Genomic DNA, 26,785 nt, shown 5'->3' with positions numbered 1-26,785 from the left:
TTTTAGCAATTTATAATCATTTTTTCAAACATTCATCATTTGACAACAAAGATCTGCTTGCAACTTTTGACAAATAGCTTTGTAAAGATTAAGTTTATATTATCAAACAGATATATAAATAAAACAAGTATTATTTATAATGGCCATCAAAATTATTGTATAGTTACTGAGTGAGTGCACCTTTAAGTCCAACACTTGATTTTAAGAAAGTAAACATCTGTGAACAATTTTTGATTACTATCCTCATCTCGTTCCAGACCCCTATGTTTTCTTTACATAACAGTGATCTTTCTGTTAATGTCATGGATAGTTTTAGGTTAATTAATTTTTCTCTAAAAGACCAAAAGTTGCATGTTTTTGTACGAGCCGAAAAGATTTAGCCATTTCATACTATTATTATGACTTCTTATGAGACTGATTTGGTTTAAAATACTTGTATATGTGATTCTGTTATATTCTAGCAATAAACATTCAATAAATTTCACAATTTAATGGACACATTTTTATCAAACATCAATGAAAATTATACAAAATGGTAACCGGGTTGCAAGTAACATGGTTGGAAAATTCGCCTTTCCAGCTGCAGCCAGTTTGGCAACATAGTTTAAGTTTAAAGAGAAAAAAAATAAAAAAATGTGTTATTACATTAAAACTAGGATTACAGGGTTGCATGGTTGAGCTTGTTGAATGCAGTCAACAATACAATTTGTGCAAAAATTCTCAAAAATGTTCACCTCCAAAGTCAATCATATTCTTGCCTCAAGATATGGCTCAGATCCCACCATCAATGTAATTTTTCGCAAGTTTTTGCTATTTTTATCATCTGCTATGCAATCATAAATCTAAAGGCTTAAGAAAATAAATAATAGCATGCCTCTCCTAAACAGGCTTCACAATTTTAGATATCATTTGTGTCCGTAACACAAACAATGCTGGACGAGTTAGGCACCACAGCTTAATACGTATGGCTAAGGGTTTAGATAAATCCCTTGGCAAGCACCACTAATAAACCACAACATTATGATCCACGATGAATCCACTCCAAAGTGAGATGTCTAAAGTGTTTTCTGCTTTTGTCTTCCCAGGACACCTGTCTCTCTTCCCCCCCACAAAAAAAAGTAATTGGATCCTAACACTGCGACAGAAACAGGAAACAAAGGAAGCCGTGTGTGCAGTTAATGCGTGGCGGGCGCTGCAGTGACTGCACTCACCGGAGGCCCAGTCTGTCTCTGGCTTTGTGCACAGGCCCATTAATCCACATTACTGCTGGATTAATTTGGTTTGCGAGGGAGATGTTAATAAATGCACTTTGAGCGGCTGCCTGCGATTGATCACTGCTTCCTGCCGCTGCGCGCTAGCTCCCGTTAGCTGGCAGAGAGAGATCCATCAACCATTCATGCATACATACATACAGGGTACTTAAATACAGCATGTTTTTAATGTCTCATAATCTCTCAATCTTTACAATAGCACAATTACTGCAAGCACTCTGTCTCTGGTTTTATTTACATATGCTACCATTAGCAATAACACCATGCTGCATGTGCTTAGAGTATCCTGTGAACAACAAAAAGACAATAAATCAAATATCTACATCCTTTGGTGTTTCAAGGAAAACACAATTATGTCACTGACAAATCTATTACTAGAAAACAAAACCCAAATGAGTGAAGGGTTTTGTATGTTTTTCTGCACCACTAGCGTCACCAAATGAAATTGCAAAAATAATGATCAAACAGGTCAAACAAACAAAATAATATAACAAAATGATCCTATTCAAATGGGTTTCACAAACACCCCCCCATCTTCCACTGGTCGAAAAACAGATAGTCCCGCCCCAACTCATGCTATTGGTTAAGCCAATGATCCTCAAACAAACAGAACATAGTTTTGATAGCGCCACAGAGCCACAAAGTTGACACTTTTTGGGAAAATCAGTGTATATGCATGTACCATGTTTGCGGTTAGGTGAAAGGAGGAAGTGGGAGATGGCAAATCCAACTCAAAAGGTATGTTTATTTTAGAACTCAAAATCATGCTTTCAGTGGTAACAATTAATCACAGTCTTTGTGTGTGTGTGGGCAGGGTTGGGAGCAGTGGCGGTTCTAGCTTGTATGGCGCCCTGTGCAATCCCCCCTCCAAGCGCCCCCTGACTATTACACTATTGCACTTAGCGATCGTTAACGATCTCTCTCTCCCGCACGACCCTCTGCAGTCAGCCCTTAACACTCACGGAGGCATAATTAGCCTAATACGGGACTGGGTGCGTAGGATCACGACCCGGCCCCGCCCTCCGCCCTGCCACACACACAAACTAAATTGCACATCTGCCATCTAAACCCTGACCTTTCTTGTCTTCATTGATGCAAAGTCATCAATTACATCATCACAAGAAATCTGCCCAGCAATTGCATGGTTAATACTGATGACAGCAAGGCCACTAAGGCATTCCTGTGGCATGGTGGACCTCAGGTAGGATTTGATGAGCTTCAGCTTTGAAAAGCTCCTCTATTCTTCAGCTACGGTCACTGGAAGTGTTAGATAAATTCTGAGAGCAGTCCACAAATTTGGATACATTTCTGAGAGCTCCCTTTCATGTATAAATATCAGCAGCTCAAGCAGTGTCATGGTCTTTGATGCCAAGTCAGGCAAGTTCTTCAGATCTTGTGCAAGCTCTCTGCCATTCAAGTCTGAGTGTTCTTTGTAGTGCAGTGTCATACTAAGGGCCTCACATTGTTCTATCAGCTCCTCAATTGAGAGACATTGGAAGGTTGACAGCACTCCAAACATCTCTCCCACATTTTCCAATGTGGAAAATATTTCCTGAAGAGCTGAGGTTTTAGCATCAACAATGATATTGAAAAATGTCACCTCCAGCTTCTTTAGGGCATCACTCAAAACCTCATCAAATGATTTGTATGAAAGTGCCACTTTGTGGAGCTCAGATAATTTGTTTTATATATCGGCCTCTATATTCATACCCTCGCAAATATCTTTGGCTGATGTTTGTGCAGTCATAAAGTCTGTTGCCCTGTAGTTGCTGAGACCTCTCTTTGTCTTTCTGAGAAGGCTGACAGCAACATCCACATGAATACTGGGAGACTGCATCAGCTTGCTCACATGTTGAATCTTGCTCAAGATGCTATACCACACCACAACATAGAACTTTTAGCAGAATCAGCCACAACAAGTTTCAATGTGTTCCCCACATGGCACAAATAGAGCTCTTGGATTCATTTCCAGGATTCTGGCTAGGACACCTTTGTTTTTGCCTCTCATGTTGGCCCCATTATCATAAGATTGTCCTCTGCAGTCCTCAAAAGGAATTTAGCTCCTCTAAGCTTTTGAGAATCAGTGAAGCCAAATGTTGGCCTATGGACACCTCTGCCTCCATAAACCCCATAACATTTTCCTTTATGTGGGGCTCCTCCTTCAGTGACACAACTCTAATCACAACTGACAACTTTTCGGTGTGGCTGACATCTGAGGTGCAATCTAGAATGACAGAGAAGAATTTTGCCAGCTTGATGTCACTCACCATTATGGAAAGGACCTTGCTGCTCATCAACTCTGTGAGTTTATTCTGTATTTGGTGGCCAAGGTAGCTGGTGGTGTGAATCAAGGTCCCTTTTTGGACATGGTTAAGGTGCTCTTTCATGACTGGATCAAATTGTGCCATCATTTCAACCTCTTTGAGAAAATGTCCATTTGATGGAGAGTCCAGTGTTTCTGTGTGTCCCCTTAGTGCCAGATTTCTAATAGCCTGAGACTGCACAATAGCAGTCAGATGTGTGATACCTGAGTCACAAAACTCAATACATCACAAAAGATACAAACTATCAGCATAATATAGAAGTCTTTTAAGTTAGCCTACAGCATTGGAAATTCCCCTTACTGAGCTCAGGACCTAGTCAATACAATCACAGAAAACCTTTATGATGTCACCTCAATGAAAGTTAACCAAATCAATAATGTGCTAGTTAGGCTGTAATCATTTTGCTGCAGGCTACACACGTTATCATGATGAAACTGTGTGAAATTATATCCAATGTTATGTAAGCTAGTTGGACAGAAAACAGAATATTGTCGCCCTATGTGCAATATCATAGCAAGCAACATAGCAACGTAAGCTAACAAACATAAGTGTTATACTAGCCTATTTCATTACATGCATAATAATATACTCATAAAGAGATGACACCTTTATCTTTTGCACATTTCTCCTCTTCTTCTTTCCTCTTTTTCCTAAACTAGGCACCTGATGGCTTAGACCTTTTCTTATCCCTTTTTTGTTGATTTGGCACTCGAGCATCAATAACCACTGTCAACCAATCAAGACTAAACAAATTCACCTTGGTGGTGTGCAGACTGGTTTTATATTATTCTTAACGATTTCACCTAAACCAGAAAAAAATGCAACAATATGTCTGTGAAACTATTTATTCACAGTATTCTGAATTCATTGTGGTTTATTTTGTAGCATTTCATAGTGTGATAGAGTTTCACTAGTACTGTACATGTTTGAGGTGCGCTATTTGTTAGTTTCCCCTATTCCCTCTACCTCAGGCTTCCAGTGGTTAGACCAGAGGTCAACCTACCCCCGCCCCCCCTTCCCATCTCGTGATTCTGAGTGGGAGACCTTCCCAGGCAGTAGCCTGCCAAGCTTACTATAATCACGGTGCCCACTCCAACAGTTAATTGACCCACAGTCCCACGCAGTGACATGATATCACTGACGTGACGTGCAAATGAGCGATAAAAAACTGATTGCACAAATGTCACCATTCCGAATTTTTTTGCCCCCGGGAATTGCCAGCAAGATGCTGCCCTGGGTGCTTGCCCATGTCGCCTATACCTAAATCCTCTAGTGGTTGGGAGGTTTATTTTTAAATGTATTCATTCCACTACATATTACAGAATACATGCTGTAAAATGGAATTTGTAACGTATTCCGTTAGATTACTCCAGGTCAGTAACGTATTCTAAATACTTTGGATTTCTTCTTCAGCATTGGTAGATGTTTTGTACTTGTTTTACAAAATACACATGTTAAAAATACATTATCTGAAAAACCTAAATATCTTATATGTATAAATGTTTTCCATCTGAAAGGACTAAATATTAAATAAAAAAAACAAAAATGAAAAGTAATCTCTTCAGTAATCAAAATACTTTTTGTATGTAACTGTATTCTAATGACCAATTATTTAAATTGTAACTGTAGTGGAATGCAGTTACTTATATTAAATTGTATATTTTTGCTCGACTAAGGCCAGGGAGCCATCCGGCCTGCCCAGTACCACCCCCCATTTCTGGAGAGGAAGTCTGCAACAGGCATCTGCGCCCCTGGCCTGAGGACCACCTCGAACTTAAATGAAGAGCCAGGTACCAATGGGTGATCCACATGTTCAGATGATGTATTTTTAACATGTGTATTTTGTCATACTGAATTGGCAAGGCACAAAAGCGCACTTGGGCTGGCTGGCGGATTGACCAGCTGACATTCACGGCATGCGAACATCCCCGCGAATGGCCAGCCAACAAAAATGGGTAATTAGACGGTTCAGTGTCTTTTCCTGCCCTAAGTGTCCCACCATCAGATTATGATGAGCCATCAATAACTTTCACTTGGTTTAAGATGTGGTATTGTCTCACATCTGATCCAGAGGGAAATACCCTGCAGGTATGTTTGTCCCCTGAGTTGAATAGTCAGCATCACTACTGGATAACCGTTGATATCACCATACACACACCTCACCTTCACCCCGTGACTTGCACCCAAAGACTTTTCTTGAACCAAGCATTGATGGATGGAGGTCTGGTTGCAACCTGAATCCTCCAAGGCCTGGTATGTACCCCCCCTTAATACTCACAGGTATGTGATACATCCTTGCTTGATCGGGGTGGCCTGTAGAGCGTCAGAGACCCATACCAATGTTCCTACCTCCATCACCACGCATTGGTCCTGAAAATGCCCGGGCTCCTCGCAGCTCCAGCAAACCAGCCCAGTCTTCATGCCCAAACCCGCAGCAGTGGGTTAACCAACCTGAGAGTGAGGGTGGAGAGGGACGGGGGTAACCGGTGGGTAGTACATTGCCCGAAGCTTAGTAGCCGGTTTGGGAGGGGGTACCCGCCTTTTCCGTGGAGAAATAACAGGGCGGAAAGAAGCGGGAGGAGGGGAGACAGGAGAGAAAGCGAGAGAGAGAGAGAGAGAGAGAGAAGGTTCTCAGGGCTCACCTGCTCCCGAATACACCGCTATGTAGTCCTCTACCAGCTGGATGGCTGTTTGGAGTGACACTGGGCGGTGGCACTGGACCCACTCTTCCATCTTGGAAGCAGAGCAATAAACTGTTCCAGTACTACCAGGTCGATCCCAGCCCCATTGTCATGTTGCTCAACCAGCAACCACCTTCGGCAGGCATCCCGGAGCTGCTGGGCGAAGGCAAATGGGCGGCCGTGCTCGCCAATGGTCAGTGAATGGAAGCGTTGGTGCTGTTGCTCGGGTGTCTGGCCAAGACTGTTTCAGGATGGCTCTTTTTAAGTCGGCGTAAACCAGGAGGTTCTCGTCGGTAACTGCTGCGCCGTGAGTTGGGCTTCCCCAGACAACAGTGGTATTAAACGGACTGCCCACTGGGTGCTCAGCCATCTGCAGGCCCCCGCCATCCACTCAAAGAGCTCCAGGAAGGCCTCTGGATAGTCTTGGGGGTCCATCTTGGCAAGTGGAACATGGGGCGGGGTGATCGCAGTCTCTGGGATCACAGAGGTTGGCCCCTCCTCGGGCAGCAAGCTCCGGAGCACCTGCCGGTCCTCCGCTTGCGCCTGGAGGAGCAAGATGGACTGCTTCTCCTATTCTGTGCACAGGCCTGATGCAGTGGCTGGTGGATGCTGGCAAGGGTCTTGAATACAACGAATCCAACTCAAAAGTTATGTTTATTTTAGAACTCAAAATCACGCTTTTCAACGACAACAATTCAACACAGTCTCTGGGTGCGTGTGGGTAGCTCTAGTGTTTTTACACCCATAACCTAACCCATAGCATGCAATCAAAAACAGTATGAAGCATTTTATTATTATGTCTTTTCCAGCATATTACAGTATGTCAACATGATCACACAGGAAATCGGCATGTGGTTGAATGTTCATGAACCGAAAATCAGCCACACTGGGACAAAACATCTAGTTTGTTCTCCGCCTAGTAAGATAATGCATTTGCTCAGCTGTTTTGGTCTCAGTACTGTTAGGGTTAGGGTCAGGTGAAAAGAATATCCATTCAAGTGGATTATAATAAATTATACACATTTGATAGCACTTTCAGCTCCATTTAACACATTTTACCATGTTTAAATCCATTCTGCAGATTAAAATCAGCAAGGACAAGGTAAAAAGGTTCTCTAGGTTCAAGTTAAGCCCTAACTAAACCCTTTGTGGCATAATGGTTATATCTTAGTTACATTAATGTAGCGTGCTTACAATGGAAGAAAATTAGGCCAGTTCATAAATATTCAATTACACAAAGATTTAAAAGTGTAGCCACAAGATGTAAACATTATACGTGTTAACATGATTTTAGTATCATAAAATAAGCGATTTAATGCCATTATGCCATTCACCAGATTACAGGGTTTACCAGCGTTATGTCGTCATGACAACAATGTTGTTATATTTGATATAAATGAATGAATAAGGTAAGTACGCAATTTTATCACACTAAAATTATGTTAACACATATAATTTTTACATCTTGTAGCTATGCTTTTGAATCAGCGTGTAGTTCAATGTTTATGGACTGGCCCCATTCACTTCCACTGTAAATGCCACTGTAACCATGACTTATTAAATTAAGGATGTGTCAAAATAATAATTTGAGTTAATGACATTGAGCTACAAATGCTGTCGATTGAGTTGAACGTTTATTGAAAATGAATATTCCTTTAACTTGACACAATTACTTGACAAATAACAGTGCTTCATATATGCATCTTGAGTGAAAACCCCGTTAGAAGCTAGGCGCCTATGTAGGAAATGATTTAAGCATGACATATGATAAATGATGTTAACATCACCTGGTCATACAGTTGTTGTTGTTGTTGTAATTTCTCAACAAACAACTTGTATCAGCTAGATGATAAGGTTTTAGTCTGTGGTTTTTAAACAGCATTGGAGTGTGTTCCTGTGTCAGAAACGTGAGGCGGGTCTGGCCCTGTGGGAGGAAGAGCCCATTGCTGCCTCTGCACTGTTCACAGGCCAAACAGGAAGTGCCTCCACTTACTCGATTACAGTTCACTGATTTAAAGGGAAACATTATACTCCCAGATGGCACGTTTTCAATAGAATTATTCAGTTAAGTTATCCACAGATCACTCCACAGCCGATTTGACCAGATAGGGCAACAAACTGATTTCCACAATACACCCTGTACCCTCATGTTTGGGGATGCAAAAAGAGCAAGAGATAAACTCTGGCAGTATGCCCACAGGCATACAACATACTTACAGCCTCAACTTCAGCATTTGCTTATATAGAACAACTTAGGTGTAGCTCGGTTATGTCGTAAGTAGAGTTTACAGCTACACACAGTCATATTTTTAAAGGTCTAAGCCATGCAAAAATGTACATTCTGTCATTTGTCATCCAACCTTTTTCGTTTTAAATGCATAAACTGTCCATGTGTCTATTAGGACTATGCAAGCTTTCTGGTTTTCTTCAGAAAAGCCCCTCTTCTGAAACCATTACTATAGCTACAATATGTGTGCTTAATAAAGAATCCTTGTCTGTTATCTTGTGCTGTGGCCTGACACAGGGCACCATGTGCCAGTTTGATGATTATTTAAAGATTTCCAGCCATTTCAGATAAGACATCAAGGCCAGTATTGCTCAGAATCCTTTAAACTGAGGAATGGGGCGTTTTCCACAAGTTCACCACTAGTTCAATCATAATTTTTAACTGTCTTGAGAATGAATGTAAAAACACAACTCCTTAATCCTTTCATGTGCACTCAGTGGGAGTAGAAGTAGCAACCTGCTTGTGTCAGACACTGTGAAGGGTTTAAAATCTAGGCTGTGTTTGAACGCAAAGAGGTTTGTGTCATGACTGACAGTGTTGGCAGGGAGAGGGAGAGAGGTGGACAGATAGTCAGATCCTCCTCCACCCGCAAGACTCTTTCCTCTCTCTCCCACAGAGGCCATCTGTCCATCCAAACCCCCGCTATGAGGCAGCATGAATCAGCCCGAGAGATGAGCAGTGAGACCAATCGCTCAAGCTCACACAGAAAAGTACACATTTGTGTCTGCACATTAAGTTCATTACTTTCAAACAAGTTTATTGCATTTAGTGAGGTTCAGTGGTGTTACACATAAGAAAGAAAAGCTAAATAAAAAAGCTACAAAGACAAAACGCAGTAACTATGACAACCCTGAGAATTTATTTTCAAAGTTACTTGGTTTTAATATTGAATTTGTAGTTATTAAAATTTTCACCCCACATTTTGTCTTAATCTGCACATAGTTGAGCCAAACATGTCTGTCACAGGACAGATCATAGTCTTCAACATTTTTGTTGCCAAGAACCCCAAATAATTTATTTATAATGGGAGAGAAAAATAGGCAGTATGATTTTATAAAGACACGTTATTAAATTAAATAATTAGCAAATCCCAAAATTAAATAATTGCAGATTTACAAAAATTATTAAAATGCATCTGGGAAATATTTACTTGGTATTTAGTTGACAACATGTATTTTCTGCACTATTAATGTAATGGTATATGTATTAAATTTGTATTATTTTTTTTTTACAAAACCATATGCAGATATATTTATATTCCTTACTGTTAAAATTAGGGCTGTCAATAGAATAATCACAATTCATCTCATGATTTCAAACCAGTCTTCAGAAAGCAGAAGTCGTACAATTTGGTAAATGTTAAAGGGCACCTATTATGGAATTTTGAAAATTACCTTTCATGTAGTGTGTAACAGATTTAAGTGAACAAAAACATCCTGCAAAGTTTTATATATGAAAGTTCACCGTAAAAAAAGTTATTGTCTCTCAAAAGTAGGAGTCGACTCTGAGTCAATGTAATGAATCGTTTTTCCAACGAGTCATTTTCCTTTTCGTTATGACGTCAAGGCGAAAAATTATCAAATTGGCGCGCCCACTCATTGTGCTGCGCAGACACCAGGGAAAACTTGAAAACATCATGTCGACAACAAGACGCTGTGTTCTGAAGTGCATATCAAAAGCGACCTTTTTTCACTGCCCAGGGACGAGCATGTGAAGAATCAGTGGCTAGAGTTTATATTTACAACTATACCACACAAGTATAGCCGAACCTTGTGCTGTGTTCGCGTCATTTTAATGACGATCGCTTTACGAACACGAATGCTTTCAAGGGTGGATTCGCGAGCCGGTTGATACTGAAGGAAGGTTCAGTACCAAGTTTATTTGGATCAGCTTCCTCCTCCGAAACACAACCTGTAAGTATTATTAATAATTGTTGCTTTTATGTGTTTTTTAGCATGCTTAATAAGTATTTGTGTGTGTTGTGTACGTTACGCTCAGCGCAGCTTCTTGGTCTCCAATGTCAATTTTTTTGGAATATGTGAAATGTTTGTCGATGTTATTGGAGTTGTCATAAAGAATAGAGCAATAACTTGTAGTAATGCAGTGCTTTATCAATATGTTTATGCATTGGGCTAACGCAAACAATAACTGATTGGTTGTTTACCACCGAACTTTGGGCTATGATCGCTAACATAAATCAACTTCCTTCTCTGATTTTGATTTTTTTACTACAAAGCGGTGATGGGCGTTCCGTTTCCGACAATCTCTGCACAGAGTATACCAATCACAACTGACTGGGTCATCTGACCAATCACCGCAGATTAGCGTCACGCAAAGGAGGGGTTTGGAAAAATGAGTCGTTGAACGAATCATTTGGGAGTCGGTGAGCAAATCGGGTAAACATAAATGCATATTATAAGACAACAAAAGTGTTTTTTGTCATTGCATGCATGTAAAACTGTTGTTGGGGACTCCCAAAACAATATTAGGAACATTCTAAATGCCATAATAGGTGCCCTTTAACTATATTGCTCTTTAATTTTTTTTTTTTTTATTATAATTTTCTATTATAATTGTATTTTTTTTGCAGACCCTCATGCACCACACTTTGAAAACCTTTTGTCTAAGATACATGATTTCGGTCAAAAAATCAGGAATCTTAGACTAAAATATTTAAATATGTCTTAGACATTGGGACCTATATTAAGCTTGCTAGTGCTAAGCGCAACGCTATGCTATAAGGCATAAGCTCAAAGTCAATGGCCAGGAAGTTTTAATATTTTCGTGCAAGCATGCACTAAGTCTAGACACAAGTGGGTTTGCCGAAATTGCATGCACAATGTGTTAATGGGCTGGGTCAAGTGCAATTTAATTCTTAGGTTCTTCTCAGGCACCATCTGCATCCTATTATATAGTCCATTTCCTGCCAAGCACCAGCGATATAAACAAAGACAGCACACTCATAAGACTTCTTATGTTCTTCCACTGACCCCTTTTGCAGTGACTTAAAAATCACCCTACGACAACAAGTGGAAAAATACCAATACAAATTAGATCATATAAATACAATTGTAAATATAAACATAATAATAACTGAAAAATAAACCATGACCTAAAGATAGTTTAACACAAATCTCATAAATATTTGTTTCATAAAACGGTTACAACAGTATGTTGTACAGGAATGTTCCTTTTTTTCCTTTATTTTTAAAAAGAGTTCAAGAAATAGAAAGTCAATTAATTAGACACATTAAGCACATTCAAAAACTGTTGTGCTTCTCCCGCCAATAACACCTGACTTCCTCTTCCCTTGTGCTCACCTAAAGGCCACCTGCTATGCCCCAAACGTCACCCAGTTTACATCAATTAAATGACAGCAAGTTAAAGAAAAAAATACAAAATGCAAATACATTCAATCAAACAATGAAATGGCTCCTACACACATTGTTTCAACAAATATCCTTCCATATGCTTTGTCCTTCACATAGCCAGAAGTAAATGGCAAATGGTCTCCTCCATATCACTGCTTATTCTGGCGAACATCCGCCCATTGAGATAGGAAGAGCCATCAAACTGACATGTAAAGTGATTGATCAAGATTTCACATTGTTAATAAATGCCATTCAGGAGGTTATCTGATAGAATATAGATTATTCCATAATAATAAAAAGGCATTAAAAAATAAATAGATGTAAATTATGCTGTGGCAGTCTCCATGAACGATTGCACAGAAAACACAAAGAAAAATAAGGTGCAAAGACTCTTAAAATATACAGCTGATGTCAGCAGTTTATATACACCTTAGCCAAAATACATTTAGACTCAGTTTTTCACAATTCTTGACATTTAATCATAAAAATCATTCCCTGTCTTAGGTCAGTTAGGATCACTACTTTATTTAAAAACTGTGAAATGTCAGATTAATTGTAGAGAGAATTATTTATTTTAGCTTTTATTTCTTTAATCACATTCCCAGTGGGTTAGAAGTTTACATATAATTTGTTAGTATTTGGTAGCATAGCCTTTAAATTGCTTAACCTTGGTCAGACGTTCTGGGTAGCATTCCACAAGCTTCTCATAATAAGTTTTTTGACTCATTCCTCCAGGCAGAACTGGTGTAACTGAGTCAAGTTTGTAGGCCCTTCTTGCTCTCACATGCTTTTTCAGTTCTGCCCACACATTTGGATCGGATTGGGGTCAGGGTTTTGTGATGGCCACTCCAATATCTTTACTTTGTTGTCTTTAAGTCATTTTTCCACAATTATGCTTGGGGTCATTGTCCATTTGGAAGACCCATTTGCGACCGAGCTTTAACTTCTGCTAATGTCTTGAGGTGTTGCTTCAATATATCCACATAATTTTCCTTCCTCATGATGTCATCTATTTTGTGATGTGCACCAGTCCCTCCTGCAGCAAAACACCCCCACAACATGATGCTGCCACCCCCATGCTTCACGATTGGTATGGTGTTCTTTTGCTTGCAAGCCTCATACTTTTTCCTCCAAATGATGGTCATTATGGCCAAACAGTTAAATTTTTGTTTCATCAGACTAGAGGGCATTTCTCCAAAAAGTAAGATCTTCATCCCCATGTGCATTTGCAAACTCTAGTCTGGCTTTTTTGGGGTGGGTTTGGAGCAGTGTCTTCTTCCTTGCTGAGCAGCCTTTCAGGTTATGTCGATATAGGACTCATTTTAGTGTGGATATAGATACTTGTATACCTGATTCCTCCAGCATAAGGTCCTTTGCTGTTGTTCTGGGATTGATTTGCACTTTTCGCACCATACTACAGTCTCCTTCCTGAGCGGTATGATGGCTGCGTGCTCCCATGGTGTTTATACTGGCGTACAATTGTTTTTACTGATGAACGTGGTACCTTCGGGCATTTGCAAATCGCTCCCAAGGATGAACCAGACTTGTGGATGTCCACAAAGTTTTTTCTGAGGTCTTTGCTGATTTCTGCAACTGAGTTTGAAAGTAGGCCTTAAAACACATCCACAGGTACATCTCCAATTCAGAACACCTCCTATCAGAAGTTATTTGGCTAGTTCTCTTACTTCAATGGACAATAACCAAACCAATTATCAGCAATATAAATCATGTAACAGAGAGATACATTTAGTCCCATTAATTTGGTTTACATTACACCAAATATAGTGATACTTTTCAGCACCTTACCCAACCCCAACGCATAAACTTAACCCCCCCCCCCCCTTGTTACCTTGGCATTAAGTGACTTGAACAAAACCCTGAATATCTTTCAAACATTTGATGTCACTAACGTGGTAAATTTTGGCAAATCAAGAAATTATTTAATTCTCAAAATGGCTTGTTCTATACATAAAATGTGATGGGCCATATTGGGGTCAAAGCACTGCAATTAGTAGGACTATCTAATTAAAGAAAAAACATACTATGAATAAATTATATGGTTTTGTCCATAAAATAACATAAAAAAACAACAAGTTATACTCAAAGCCATATATCAATAGAGGTACACGAGGCCTGCCATGCTGTTTCTTTGTTTGCAATCCTTTATTTGCCATTGCTTCTGTCTAAAACCTCTTGGAAAGCTAGAGCTAATTAAGGAGAATTAATGGTTTGGTGTGAGAGGCACCTCTCAATAAGGCCACATTGTCAAACATCCCAACACCTTATTTTAGCACACATGTGTAACTTCACACGCATGGGAACACTTGCTGTGAGAGTAACGTTTCCACGGTGATTGGGTCATGCCCTGTGACCTCAAAGATCCTCCAGAGGGCTTGGGTCGTCAGGGGAGCTAAAGAAGCCCTATTTTGTGTGTCAAGAGGAATTCCGAATGCAAAATTTATGAATTGGGAAGGCGCAAAAGGAGATGCGGTGAAAAGAGAGAAGAATGCAAATATTTAAACATTTGACAGTGACTTAAATGTGATGTTCTCACAGTGGGGCTGTCAGGGGCAGATCTAGAAATGTTTAAAGGAGGGGGACACAGAGGGGCCACAGTGTGCACAGAGGGGCCAAATTAATAATGCGTCAACACGAGTCTATCCTCTTGAAATCTGAGCACATGACCTAATACACAAGGAATGTAAAAACAACCTTATCAATACTTGCATAATTTTGTTATATTTTTTATATGCTCTGATTAACTCATTTAATAACCTTCAATTCTACAGACGTTATCAGGAGTGGTTCATTGATAACAATTGAAAACACAGATATCATGAAATTCTATTTATATGAGAAGATCACATTTACATCCAAATGACAATAAATTTACCCGGAACAGAATCCAAACCTCAAATTGCAAAATATAAACTAAATATAAATCTATATAAACAAATCTAACATAAACTAAATATAAACTGTCTGCATGGATTCCATTCGATTTACTGAATAGAAACTGGCAGCCTGTGTGCCAGTCACATTTGGTGAAATGCATTCAGTAGACTTTAAGGGATAGTTCACCCAAAAATGAAAATTATCTCATCATTTACTCACCCTCATGCCACCTCAGATGTGTATGACTTTCCTTCTTCTGCTGATCACAAATTAAGATATTTATAAGAATGTCTCCGCACTGTTGGTCCATACAATTTAAGTGAATTGTGATCAGAACTTTGCAGCTCTAAAAATAACATAAAGGTAGCATGAAATTAATCCATAAGAATCCATGTTTACGTTATGATAGATGTGAAAACAGAACAGAACAATATTTAAGTCATTTTTTACTCTAAATCTCCAATTTATCTTTCAGTTGTGAAACTAAATAGGCACCACATGTGACTTATAGATGTAAAAGTGAATTTTTTCATTATTTTGATCTGTTTCTCACCCACATCTATTATATCACTTCTAAAGATATGGATTTAACAAACGGAGTCATATGGATTACTTTCATGCTGCCTTAATGTGATTTTTAGAGCTACAAAGTTCTGGTCACCATTCACTTGCATTGTATGGACCTACAGAGCTGAAATATTCTTCTAAAAATCTTTGTTTGTGTTCTGCAGATGAAAGAGAGTCATACCCATCTGGAACGGCATGAGGTTGAGTAAATGATGAGATATTTTTGGGTGTACTATCCCTTAAAGCTATATCAGAAAACCAAAGCAGATATCTATATTGCAAAAATAAAAATATTTCAAGCTGACAGACACAGGCTACTCCATCAATAATGCCTGTATCATTTTGTGTCTGCGGGGAGTGAGCTGCCGACAGGCACACGTAGACTGACAGCATAACAGAGCTGAGGTTCTGTACAGTAAAATATACTATATAGAGTTTTTCCTGTGAAAATGCCCATACATTATAAAATGGAGTGAGGCTATTAGACAATTTCAAACTTAACCGTCAGTATTTTGCATGAGGAGGATGTTTATGGAAACACCAAGATGTGAATATGTGCATCAAAAACTTTTACACACACTTGAAGTGGATACATGTTTTATTCAAAAAGAAGAAATGCCCATAAACTGTGATGGAAACACATTAACTGAATAAACTCCTATCATTTAAACAAGAATACAAGATGTGCATCAGAAAAAGTTATGTGACTAAATAATTAATTCTTAACTGACTAACCAGATGACCAAAGGAATTGCATCTGAAATGTTGCTCTGGTCTGCTTAGAGTTTGTAGATAAAGCATGTCAATTGACACTTTTGAAAAATATCTTATATATCCGCACAGCATAAGAAGGAGGAACACGCACTAGCGTTCCCAGAACTGTGTGATACGATGTTGTTTTGCGATATTCAAATTTTCCGCAACTTGGATGGAAACATATGACTGCAAGTGAATCTTTTAACTACATTAATGTGACCAGATTTCTGAAATGAAAAACGGGGACATTTCTAGTTCAGTGGTAAATATGTCATTGAAATTTCACGTTACTTATCTATGATTTAAAAATGGGGGACAATTTGGATGTTATGTTTTTTGACAAAGGACTAAAAATTGTTTAAGGAACGAAAACGAAAACTGAAAACAAACAAAATTTATAGCTAAACATAAACGAAAACATTAATACTGCCCTGCAAAAGCAAAAGACCTTAACTCACTAGAGTGTGAAACTGAGAAAAATGACTTTAAAGTTTCTGTTTTGTCCAGACAAAAGTATTATAGGTAGGACTCCCAAAATTTCACAACTAGTTCCTATACTGAAGAAATGTTTGTATGCAAAAAATCTTGAGCTCAAAATTGACCTTTGACCCTTGTTTGGCAGTTACTGTACTCTGCCTTTGTATCATGTGCCAAAAATCAGGAGTCATGCAAAGACAAAAGGCCGTAACTGACATATAATCAATATTTACTTGCTGTTCACCATACTTACATCCATTATAAGAACACCTAACCAAGGTCTAGTCATCATGGTATTTGTTTTAAATTATATAGAAGACCTTTGGGTGTTCCTATTTAGTGCTATAATGATCAGGATAGTGCGGCAACACAAACACAGTTAAACAGTATAACAAATAAGTTACTTTGCAGTACAGTATGTACAGTATGAATAAATACAATAAATATTTTCACAATAAAGATAATTTAATTATAATTGAATACAAAGGTATATGTATTTAAATGCAAGATATAGAGTAATAATTAATTAAACATTAGACCAATACATTAGAGATTAGAGGCTGCTCATTCCAAGTTTTTTACTGCGCCCAAATAAAATCTTACTGAAAGCTCATTTTTTGAGATATCAACCTAAAATTTGGAACACAACTTGTCCATAGGTATATATGACAAAGCATTCTTGAAATACAACCATTTAAGTTTGGATAGTGATTTTCATGTCTATGCTGAAAAAAGGGGAGGGGTGACAGTTAAAGGGTTAAGGGCCACCAAACTGCTCAAGATGCTCAGTCAACGAACTCGACTTGGATTACTACTTTTTAATTCTGAGATAATATAGACAGAGTATACCGAAAAAAAGTTGGAATTACTTTTACTATTTAGGTTAGCCTACTTTGTACGGACGTTAGCGATAACTATCTGTAAAATCTGACGTGAACGCCTGCAAGAAGGAAATATGGCTCAAACACGTATGGATTGTTGTGGATACAGCAGATGACGTGCATTGCTATGGATTATATCTTCTATGGATTATATCGGATTGCATGGAAAGGTAGGATGCCTCTGTATTTAATATTTGGTTTTCAGCATCTGATGTGAGGCGAGTGTCAGCGTCAACGTTAGCACTAATTTACGTGACACAGATTAAATTTAGCTAGCTCCGGGCTGTCACTGGCATTGACAGATCTGAACCATCACCCTATCACATCGCTATCACAGAGTAATAATACAAACAAGCAGTCGGCAGTCTACACTTTATTTCAAAGATGTGTCGTGTGTATGTTACGCGGTTTGGTGACAATAAAAGAGCGGTAATCTTTGACAGTATGACAAAGCCAGAGTACAGTAACATCACAGCGGCACCGTAACATCTCTCTTGATGCCAGGCGAAACGAAGTCAGAACACCTTAAACTCAAATTCAGCGTGCCAGAACAAAGGCTAAGAGCCGTAACAACTGTTACGCCGTTCTGCAGTGGTTTCTCGTATGGTTTTGGATGTTACGGTTGTCATAGCCCTTTAATTTCTCGTTAAAACAATCAAATTGACTCACGATATTTATTCCCATGATAAAGGAGGTCTTGAATACCCCAAAAATGACATTAACTCATTTTTGACCAAACGTGATGTTACGGCGTTTTGCCTTTGTAGGGCAGAATACAGATTTGATGCTGTCAGGTTTTGACTGAGAAGCAGATCTGTAAACAAAAATATACTTGACTATTAATTAACTGCTTGTTATGATTTTGATATGATGCCAATAACTCCACCACACACACACACACACAAACATTTTTTTGTTTGTTTTAGCTTATTTTGGTGAGGCAAGTGGCTTATTTTGAGCTTGATTTTCTAGACCATGTTAACTGTTTCGCTTGCGAGATCTGGCAACACTGCAATTGGTATTTCACCCACCCCTTAGTGCACAGTACTGTCATTTTAAAAATAACATTATTAACCATTCTTTTATTTTGCTCGAACTGGTAACCTTTTGAAAAGGAGGCTGCAGAACTTCTGATTTTGCTCAGAATGAACCGAAATGAAAACAATTTTAGTCCCTGATTTTGACAATGGTGAATGTAGTAATGTGCTGAACTATGCTATATCATACATTACATTACATTTATTCATTTGGCAGACACTTTTATCCAAAGCGACTTACAAAAGAGGAAGAACATCAGTGAATCATCTTAGGGAGACAGTGGTACAAAAAGTGCCATATTACAAAGTTTCAATATCATCTGAATAGTATACAAAACAGATTTAAGTGCAACAAGAAATGTAAAAATTATTATTATTATTATTTTATTTTTTTTTAGTGACCGGTTAAGTGCTTTTGGAAAAGATGTGTTTTTAGCCGTTTTTTGAAGATAGAGAGTGAGTTAGCTTCCCGGATTGAGTTGGGAAGGTCATTCCACCACCGCGGTATGATGAAACTGAAAGTCCGGGAAAGTGTTTTGGTGCCTCTTTGTTTTGGTACGACAAGGCGACGTTCCTTAGCCGACCGCAGGCTTCTGGTGGGAACATAGCTCTGCATAAATGTTTTTAGGTATGCTGGAGCAGACCCAGTGACTGTTTTATATGCCAGCATCAGGGCCTTGAATTTAATACATGCATGAACCGGCACCCAGTGGAGAGAGACAAAGAGTGGTGTAACATGTGCTCTCTTAGGTTCATTAAAGACCAGACGTGCTGCTGCATTCTGGATCATTTGCAGGGGTCTAATTGCACATGCAGGAAGGCCTGCAATGAGAGCGTTACAGTAGTCCAGTCTAGTTATGACAAGGGACTGAACGAGCAGTTGTGTGGCATGTACAGAGAGGAAGGGTCTTATCTTCCTGATATTGTAGAGTGTAAATCTACATGATCTTGCAGTTTTTGAAATGTGGTCTGTGAAATTTAGCTCATCATTAATGGTTACCCCTAGATTTCTGACCGTTTTGGAAGGCGAAACTGTAGTTGGACCCAGCTGCACGGTGATGTTGTGTTCAACAGCCGGGTTGGCTGGAAAGACAAGGAGTTCGGTCTTGGCAGGGTTGTGTTGAAGGTGGTGTTCCTTCATCCAGGCTGAGATGTCTGCCAGACAGGCAGCGATTTGAGCGGTCACTGTGGTGTCGTTGGGCTGGAAAGACAAGTAGAGTTGCGTGTCATCAGCGTAGCAGTGGTAAGAGAAACCATGTGACTGAATGATGGGTCCCAGTGATGTGTATATGGAGAAGAGAAGTGGCCCAATCACTGATCCCTGAGGTACCCCAGTAAGTAACTGGTGTGGCTTGGATACTTCCCCTCTCCATGCTACCTCAAAGGACCTTTCTGAGAGATAAGAGTTGAACCAGTCAAGCACAGTTCCAGTGATACCCAGTTTAGAGAGGGTGGAGAGTAGGATCTGATGGTTGACTGTGTCAAAGGCAGCAGAAAGGTCCAGCAGAATCAGAACGGATGATCTGGATTCAGCTTTCGCCTGTCTCAGCGACTCGATGACAGACAGCAGGGCAGTCTCAGTGGAGTGTCCACTTTTGAAGCCTGACTGATTGTCATCCAGCAGCTTGTTCTGTGAGAGATAGGTGGAGATCTGATTGAAAAATGCCCTTTCAAGTGTTTTTGCCATGAATGGGATGAGAGAGACTGGTCTGTAGTGTTCTATCTGTGTGGGGTTAAGTGCAGGTTTTTTCAGCAGTGGGGTTACTCAAGCCTGCTTAAATGTAGTGGGAAAAGTGCCTGCAAGTAGAGATGTGTTAATTATGTGTGTAAGTGCCGGTAGGATGGACGGAGAGATGGCCTGGAGAAGGTGTGATGGAATGGGGTCAAGGGAACAGGTTGTGGGGTGGTTGGAGAGGAGGAGTTTAGAGACCTCAGTGTTAGTTAAAGGAGAGAACATAGGGAAAGAAGGGTTGCATACAGGAGCCAGGTGTTTCACAGGGTGTGGTGCTGTGAATGTATTGCTGATGGCTGTAACCTTATCAGTAAAAAATGTGGCGAATATATCTGCTGTCAGTGATGTGTCAGGTGGTGGAGGGGGAGGGCAGAGAAGTGTGTTAAATGTTCTAAACAAGCTACGAGTGTCTGTGGTGCTGTTGATCTTGGTCTGCTAATATGAAATTTTTGCAGTTTTAATGTTATTTGAAAAAGTTGCAAGCAGAAGCTGATATTTACCTAGATCAGCTGGATCTTTAGATTTCCGCCATCTCCTCTCAGCTGCCCTGAGATCAGTCCGATGTTCACGAAGGACGTCAGACAGCCAGGGGCTGGGTGATGTAGTCCGTGCTGGTCTAGAGGAGAGAGGACAGATGTTGTCTAGACAGGTTGTTAAAGTAGAGCTAAGTGTGTCTGTGGCAGTGTTTACATCAAGCATGGAAAATAAATTTATTGTGGGAAGAGAGGCAGAGACATCAGTGGAAAGGCGAGAGGGTGAGAGGGAATGGAGGTTACGGCGAAAGGAAACCAAAGGTGGGGTCGGTTTTACAATGGATGGGAGAATAATGTTGAATTGAACAAAGTAGTGATCAGAGACATGTAAAGGTGTAACAAGAATATCAGAGGTGGTACAGTTACGTGTAAAAATGAGGTCCAGCTGGTTGCCCGACCTGTGAGTTGCTGTGGTGTGTAGTCTTTCCAAGTCGAATGATGCCAGAAGAGTATTCAGTTCAGTGGCCTGGGGTTTGTCTTGGTGTATGTTGAAATCACCAAGAACCACAAGTGGCCTGCCATCCTCTGGCAAGGAGGACAACAGGACATCCAATTCCTCAAGAAAGCTTGTCAGCTGACCTGGGGGGCGATAGATGACAACAACATGTAATTTTGTGGGTTGCATTGTAGTAATAGCATGGAATTCAAAAGATGTATTGTTACATAGTGAAGCCTGTGGTGAAAAATTCCAGTTATTATGAATGAGCAAACCTGTTCCCCCACCCCTACCAGTATGTCAAGGGGTGTGGGAGAAGGAGAAGTTGTTGGAGAGAGCAGCAGGTGTTGCTGTATCCTCAGTGCCAGGATGCTGAGGGTGGCAAAAGCTGGAATGAAGGCAGCTTTGTTCACAGCAGACTGGCAGTTCCAGAGTCCCACTGAGAACGAGAGTGGAGCAGGTGTTGAAGTGCAAAGCGGCCGTAGGTTGTGTGGGTTGCGTTTTGTCTTGCATCTGTATCTTGTGAACGGTCTACAACAGATAACAGGGATGTGCTTGAAGGCATGTGTTATTAGTGAACTAGACATGTTAGTATGTATGTATAAGTAAAATAATAAAAGATATAGAATAGAAAAATACTTAAGTGCTTTGGTGAGTGGCGCCTTGTCAGTGTCCTTGCTCGGTGGACTCGCACAGGTAGACTCGCTGGTCTTTACCCAAGTAGGTCTTTACCCAAGGAGGGCTTCACACGAGGGCCACCACTTCCGCTGCCGCTTCTGCGTCAGCATTAAGTCCAATAAATAACCACTTTTACGAGCCGTTAAGTGGAAAAAAGCAGCCACGCCTTAATGCTACTTATCACAACAAAGCTAGTCACGTGGTCACCCGAAACCGAAACTCAGGGTTGCGCGGGAACAAACGCAACTTCTGTACAGCGCAAATAAATTATGCTGCACTTTAGCAATAAATAATACTCTAAAACAAGTGAAGCACTGTTTGCAGACACTAAAACGACGTTAGTTTTACACACACACAGGATAACCAACCCGAAGTCTAAGCAAATCTAGCAACGAATCCTACGTGACAAGTTTAAACAAGTCTAACAATTCTATCAGCGAATACTATGGGACAAGTCAACACAAATACAGCGCACACACACCAAACACACGTCTAAGCGACCCGCGTTCAAGACAGTAAACAAACAGCACCTGATCTAGCAATGAATACCACTATGACAATGTTAAAAACAATGAAATAATATTATATACATTGTTGAATATATCTCAATGAAATTTCGATACGGAGGTAAAGGTTCATTCTTTTCTGCACTGTATACAATAGATGACACTGTGGCATAAAAGTGAACTAAACAAACATAAATAAACAATGGTTGAATATAGGAACTATTGCAGATGACTCCACAACACAGGGACACCTGCCATTGGTCACACTCTTTGCATCCTTCTTCTTACTCTCTTCTAAAATTTCTTCTCCTCTTTTCCTTCACCTTTACCTGGCACTTTCCTAAAAGTAAGATGGTAGGCTACTAACTTGCTTGCTGGCAATCTGGCAGAGGAATTTCAAAAGAACTTATCTCACTTGACTACCATTTCCCTCAGCATTACAGCTGAAATCAAATGAAACACTTGCACTATGGACAATATCAGGGCCTGAAATTCATATCTGAAGGGCTGATTGCCCCCATTAGATGCCTTATATTGTTATTGTTATTATTATTATGTTTCTGTCATTTATCTCATATTGTCAGGATACACACTAGGACAACAAGGTTAGAAGGATTCAGAATAACTTTTAATGAAGCTTTCGTAGGACAGTAGGGAAGTTCAGATGCATCAACGGGCGCTGTGAGTATAATACTGATGAATGACCGTCTTTTCTCTTGCAGATAACGGCAGGCTTGAGTGTGATAAGTATCACAATCCAAAGGACGCGGAGTATGAACACCAGGGAGATGGAGGAGTCTCTGGACGAGGGAAAACAGGTAAGTAACACAAGGGTGTACTGAGGAAACAGACTGGAATAGTCTCAGGAACAATCGTCTGAAAAGCACAGAGAGCAGGTTAATGGATATTTCCTCGTTCAAGGTTTGACAGAGACTGGAGGTGAGTTGTGCTCTTAAATAGTGCTGGTGATTGCTGGATTGCTGGATTGATGACAGGTGCAGGTGATTAGTATTCGGGTGAGTGTGATCTTTGTGTTGTGGATGTGAGTGAGCCTGATTGCCTCCTGACATTACCCCCTCCAGGGTCAGCGCCAGCGACTCGAGGACCCCGACGTCGTGGTGGTCTGCCTCGAGGTCGTGGGGCTGGTCGATGTGGATGTTGTTGGTGGAATTCAGTGAGAGGAGTCGGGTCCAGGATATCGTCTCGAGAAACCCAAGATCTTTCTTCTGGCCCGTAACCTTCCCAGTCGACAAGGTATTCTATACGACCACCCCGACGTCGGGAGTCCAGGATTTCGTGGACTGAGTAGATGGGGTCCTCTTCAATGGTAGGTAAGGGAGGGGTCTGGTCAGAATCAGGCTCTGTAGTGGGAGGAAAAACAGAAGGATAATGAGGTTTCAGGAGAGATACATGGAAAACTGGGTGAATGTTGAATCGAGGAGGTAGGTGAAGCTTATATGTGACTGGATTGACTTGATGGAGAATTTTAAAAGGTCCGATATATCGTGGGCTCAATTTACGACATGTTTGGCGTAGACGGATGTCTCGAGTCGAGAGCCAGACAAGTTGACCAGGTTCAAACACAGGGGTGTCATTTCGACGTACATCTGCAAATCTTTTGTGTCTGTGTATGGCCCGCTGGAGATGATGATGGGCATCATTCCACACTCTTTCACTTTCTCGAAACCAGAAATCAACTGAAGGGACCTCGGAAGGCTCACCGGACCATGGAAACAGTGGTGGCTGGAAACCTAGGAAACATTGGAAAGGTGTTAGCCCTGTGGTGGTCTGATGCAAGGAGTTTTGGGCGTATTCTGCCCAGGCAAGGAATTGATTCCACGTGTCTTGATGATCTTGACAGAACGTGCGGAGGAAACGATTAATTTCTTGAACCTTCCTCTCAGTCTGCCCATTAGCCTGGGGATGATATCCCGATGTCAAGCTTATCGTCACTCCGAGAAGAGAAAAGAAAGCTTTCCAAACCCGAGAGATGAATTGAGGTCCTCGATCGGACACAATGTCCTCAGGGAGGCCAAAATGACGAAAAACCTGGTTGAAGAGTCTCTCGGCTGTCTCAAGAGCTGTAGGAAGGCCTGGTAAGGGGATCAGTTTACAGGCTTTGGAGAATCTGTCAACTATAATGAGAATGCAGGTGTTGCCTCCTGATGGAGGTAAATCAGTAATTAAATCAATACCCAGATGTTACCACGGCCGTTGAGGACTAGGTAGAGGTAATAGTTTCCCAGAAGGTAAGTGACGTGGAGTTTTAGATATAGCGCAAATTTGACACCCCTGGACGAAGCGTTGTACTTCCTTTCTCATGTCTGGCCACCAATATTGTTGCTGTAGGAGAGTGTAAGTCTGTGTCGCTCCAGGATGACCCGTACCAACTGACGAATGAGCAGATTCGATGAGAGGTAGGCGATATTCGTCTGGGACATACGTGAGGGTGTCTGGGCATTCTGGTGGAGTAGGTTCTAGTCTCGTGGCTTCCTGGATTTGATCATTAATGTCCCATTGAATGGGATTGACGAAAACTGTAGTGGGCAGAACTGGTTCAGGTTCATCAATGGTGTCTGGAAGGGCATGGAGTCTGGATAAAGCATCCGCACGGGTATTCTTGGATCCTGGACGATAGGTGATATAGAAGTGGAACCGAGTGAAGAATAAAGCCCAACGGGCTTGACGTGGGTTTAGTCTCTTGGCTTCTTTGAGATACTGAAGGTTCTTATGATCGGTAAGTACCGTGAAAGGATGTTGTGCCCCTTCGAGCCAATGTCTCCACTCTTCCAAAGCCAATTTGATGGCGAGGAGTTCCCAGTTACCCACATCATAATTCTGTTCAGCTGGGGATAATTTTTTTGAAAAGAAGGCACAGGGAAGAGGTTTATGGGAATCCCCCTGGTGCTGAGAAAGTATGGCACCTACTCCAGTTGTGGAGGCATCGACTTCAACGATGAAGGCGAGGTCTGGGTTAGTGTGGCGTAGAAGAGGAGCAGAGATGAACTCGTTTTTCAACGTCTGGAAGGCATGGTCAGCTTCAAGGTTCCAGGACAGGGATTTTGGTTTCCCTTTCAGGAGAGAGGTAAGAGCAGAGGTTATGGTACTGTAATTGTTAATGAACCTGCGATAGAAATTTGCGAAGCCAAGGAATCGTTGGAGCTCTTTTACTGTTTGCGGAGTGGGCCATGAGGTGACTGCCGTGACCTTTCCTTCATCCATCTTCACCCCCTGCTTACCCACAATGTACCCAAGGAAAGTAACCGAATCTTGATGGAAGATGCATTTCTCTGCTTTTAGGAAGAGGGAGTGATCTCGTAATCGTTGGAGAACACCGGAGACATGTCGTTGATGTGAAGATTCGTCTTGGGAGAAGATAAGAATGTCATCAATATATACTATCACAAATTTGTTGAGGAAATCTATTTCGTTCATGAAGAGTATTTCGTTCATGAAATCTTGAAACACCGAAGGGGCGTTGACCAGACCATACGGCATAACAAGATATTCGTAGTGGCCAGAGGGGGTAATGAATGCGGTCTTCCACTCATCCCCCTCTCGTATCCGGATTAGATTATACGCACTTCTGAGGTCAAGCTTGGTGAAGATACTAGCGCCTCGTTGCTGTTCGAGTGATGTGGGTACGAGAGGGAGTGGGTACCGAAACTTGATGGTGATCTTATTCAAAGCCCGGTAATCGATGCAAGGTCATAGACCACCATCTTTCTTTGCCACGAAGAAGATACTAGATGCTGCTGGCGAAGTTGATGGACGAATGTACCCCTGATTTAGGGCTTCTTGTATATACTCTTCCATGGCTCGTTGTTCTGGGATGGAGAGAGAATAAATGTGGCCGCGGGGCACCGATGTATCAGGTTCCAAGTCAATGGCGCAATCCCAAGGTCTGTGTGGGGGAAGATGAGAGGCCTTTTCAGGACTAAATACGTCTGCAAAGGAGGCATAACAGGGTGGAATTTCCATGGTCCGTTTTGCTTGAGGATAGATGTCACAGCAATGGAGATAGTTTGAGACGAAGTAGAGGCAGGTCTTGGAAGCTTAGGGAAGCAGGTAGAGAAACAAGTAGAACCCCAGCGCAGAATTTCTCTGTTGTTCCATGAGACATCAGGATTGTGCTGGATGAGCCAGGGTCTGCCAAGAATGATCGCAGAAGTGGAATTTTCTAACACCAAAGGAGTGAATGGTTCTTCGTGTAGACAACCGACTCTTAAAGTGATTGGTTTTATTCTGTGTTTTACATACCCAGGATTCAAGGTCTTTCCAGTCACTGATTTGGCTGTGAACGGGGTTGAGCAGAGGATTTTCGGGAGTTGAAGTTGCCGGCAGAGGTCGCCC

The 26,785-nt window shown here is 40.9% G+C and overlaps 1 pseudogene; it reads right to left on the bottom strand.

Moving 5' to 3' along the window:
- Positions 1-18,971: 18,971 nt before the first annotated feature.
- LOC127619667 (uncharacterized) lies at positions 18,972-25,930 on the bottom strand (annotated as a pseudogene).
- Positions 25,931-26,785: the final 855 nt, after the last annotated feature.

The sequence above is a fragment of the Xyrauchen texanus genome, chromosome 26, assembly GCF_025860055.1.
Source record: "Xyrauchen texanus isolate HMW12.3.18 chromosome 26, RBS_HiC_50CHRs, whole genome shotgun sequence".
Classification (NCBI taxonomy): Eukaryota; Metazoa; Chordata; class Actinopteri; order Cypriniformes; family Catostomidae; genus Xyrauchen; species Xyrauchen texanus.
This window is presented reverse-complemented; position numbering and strand designations above follow the sequence as displayed.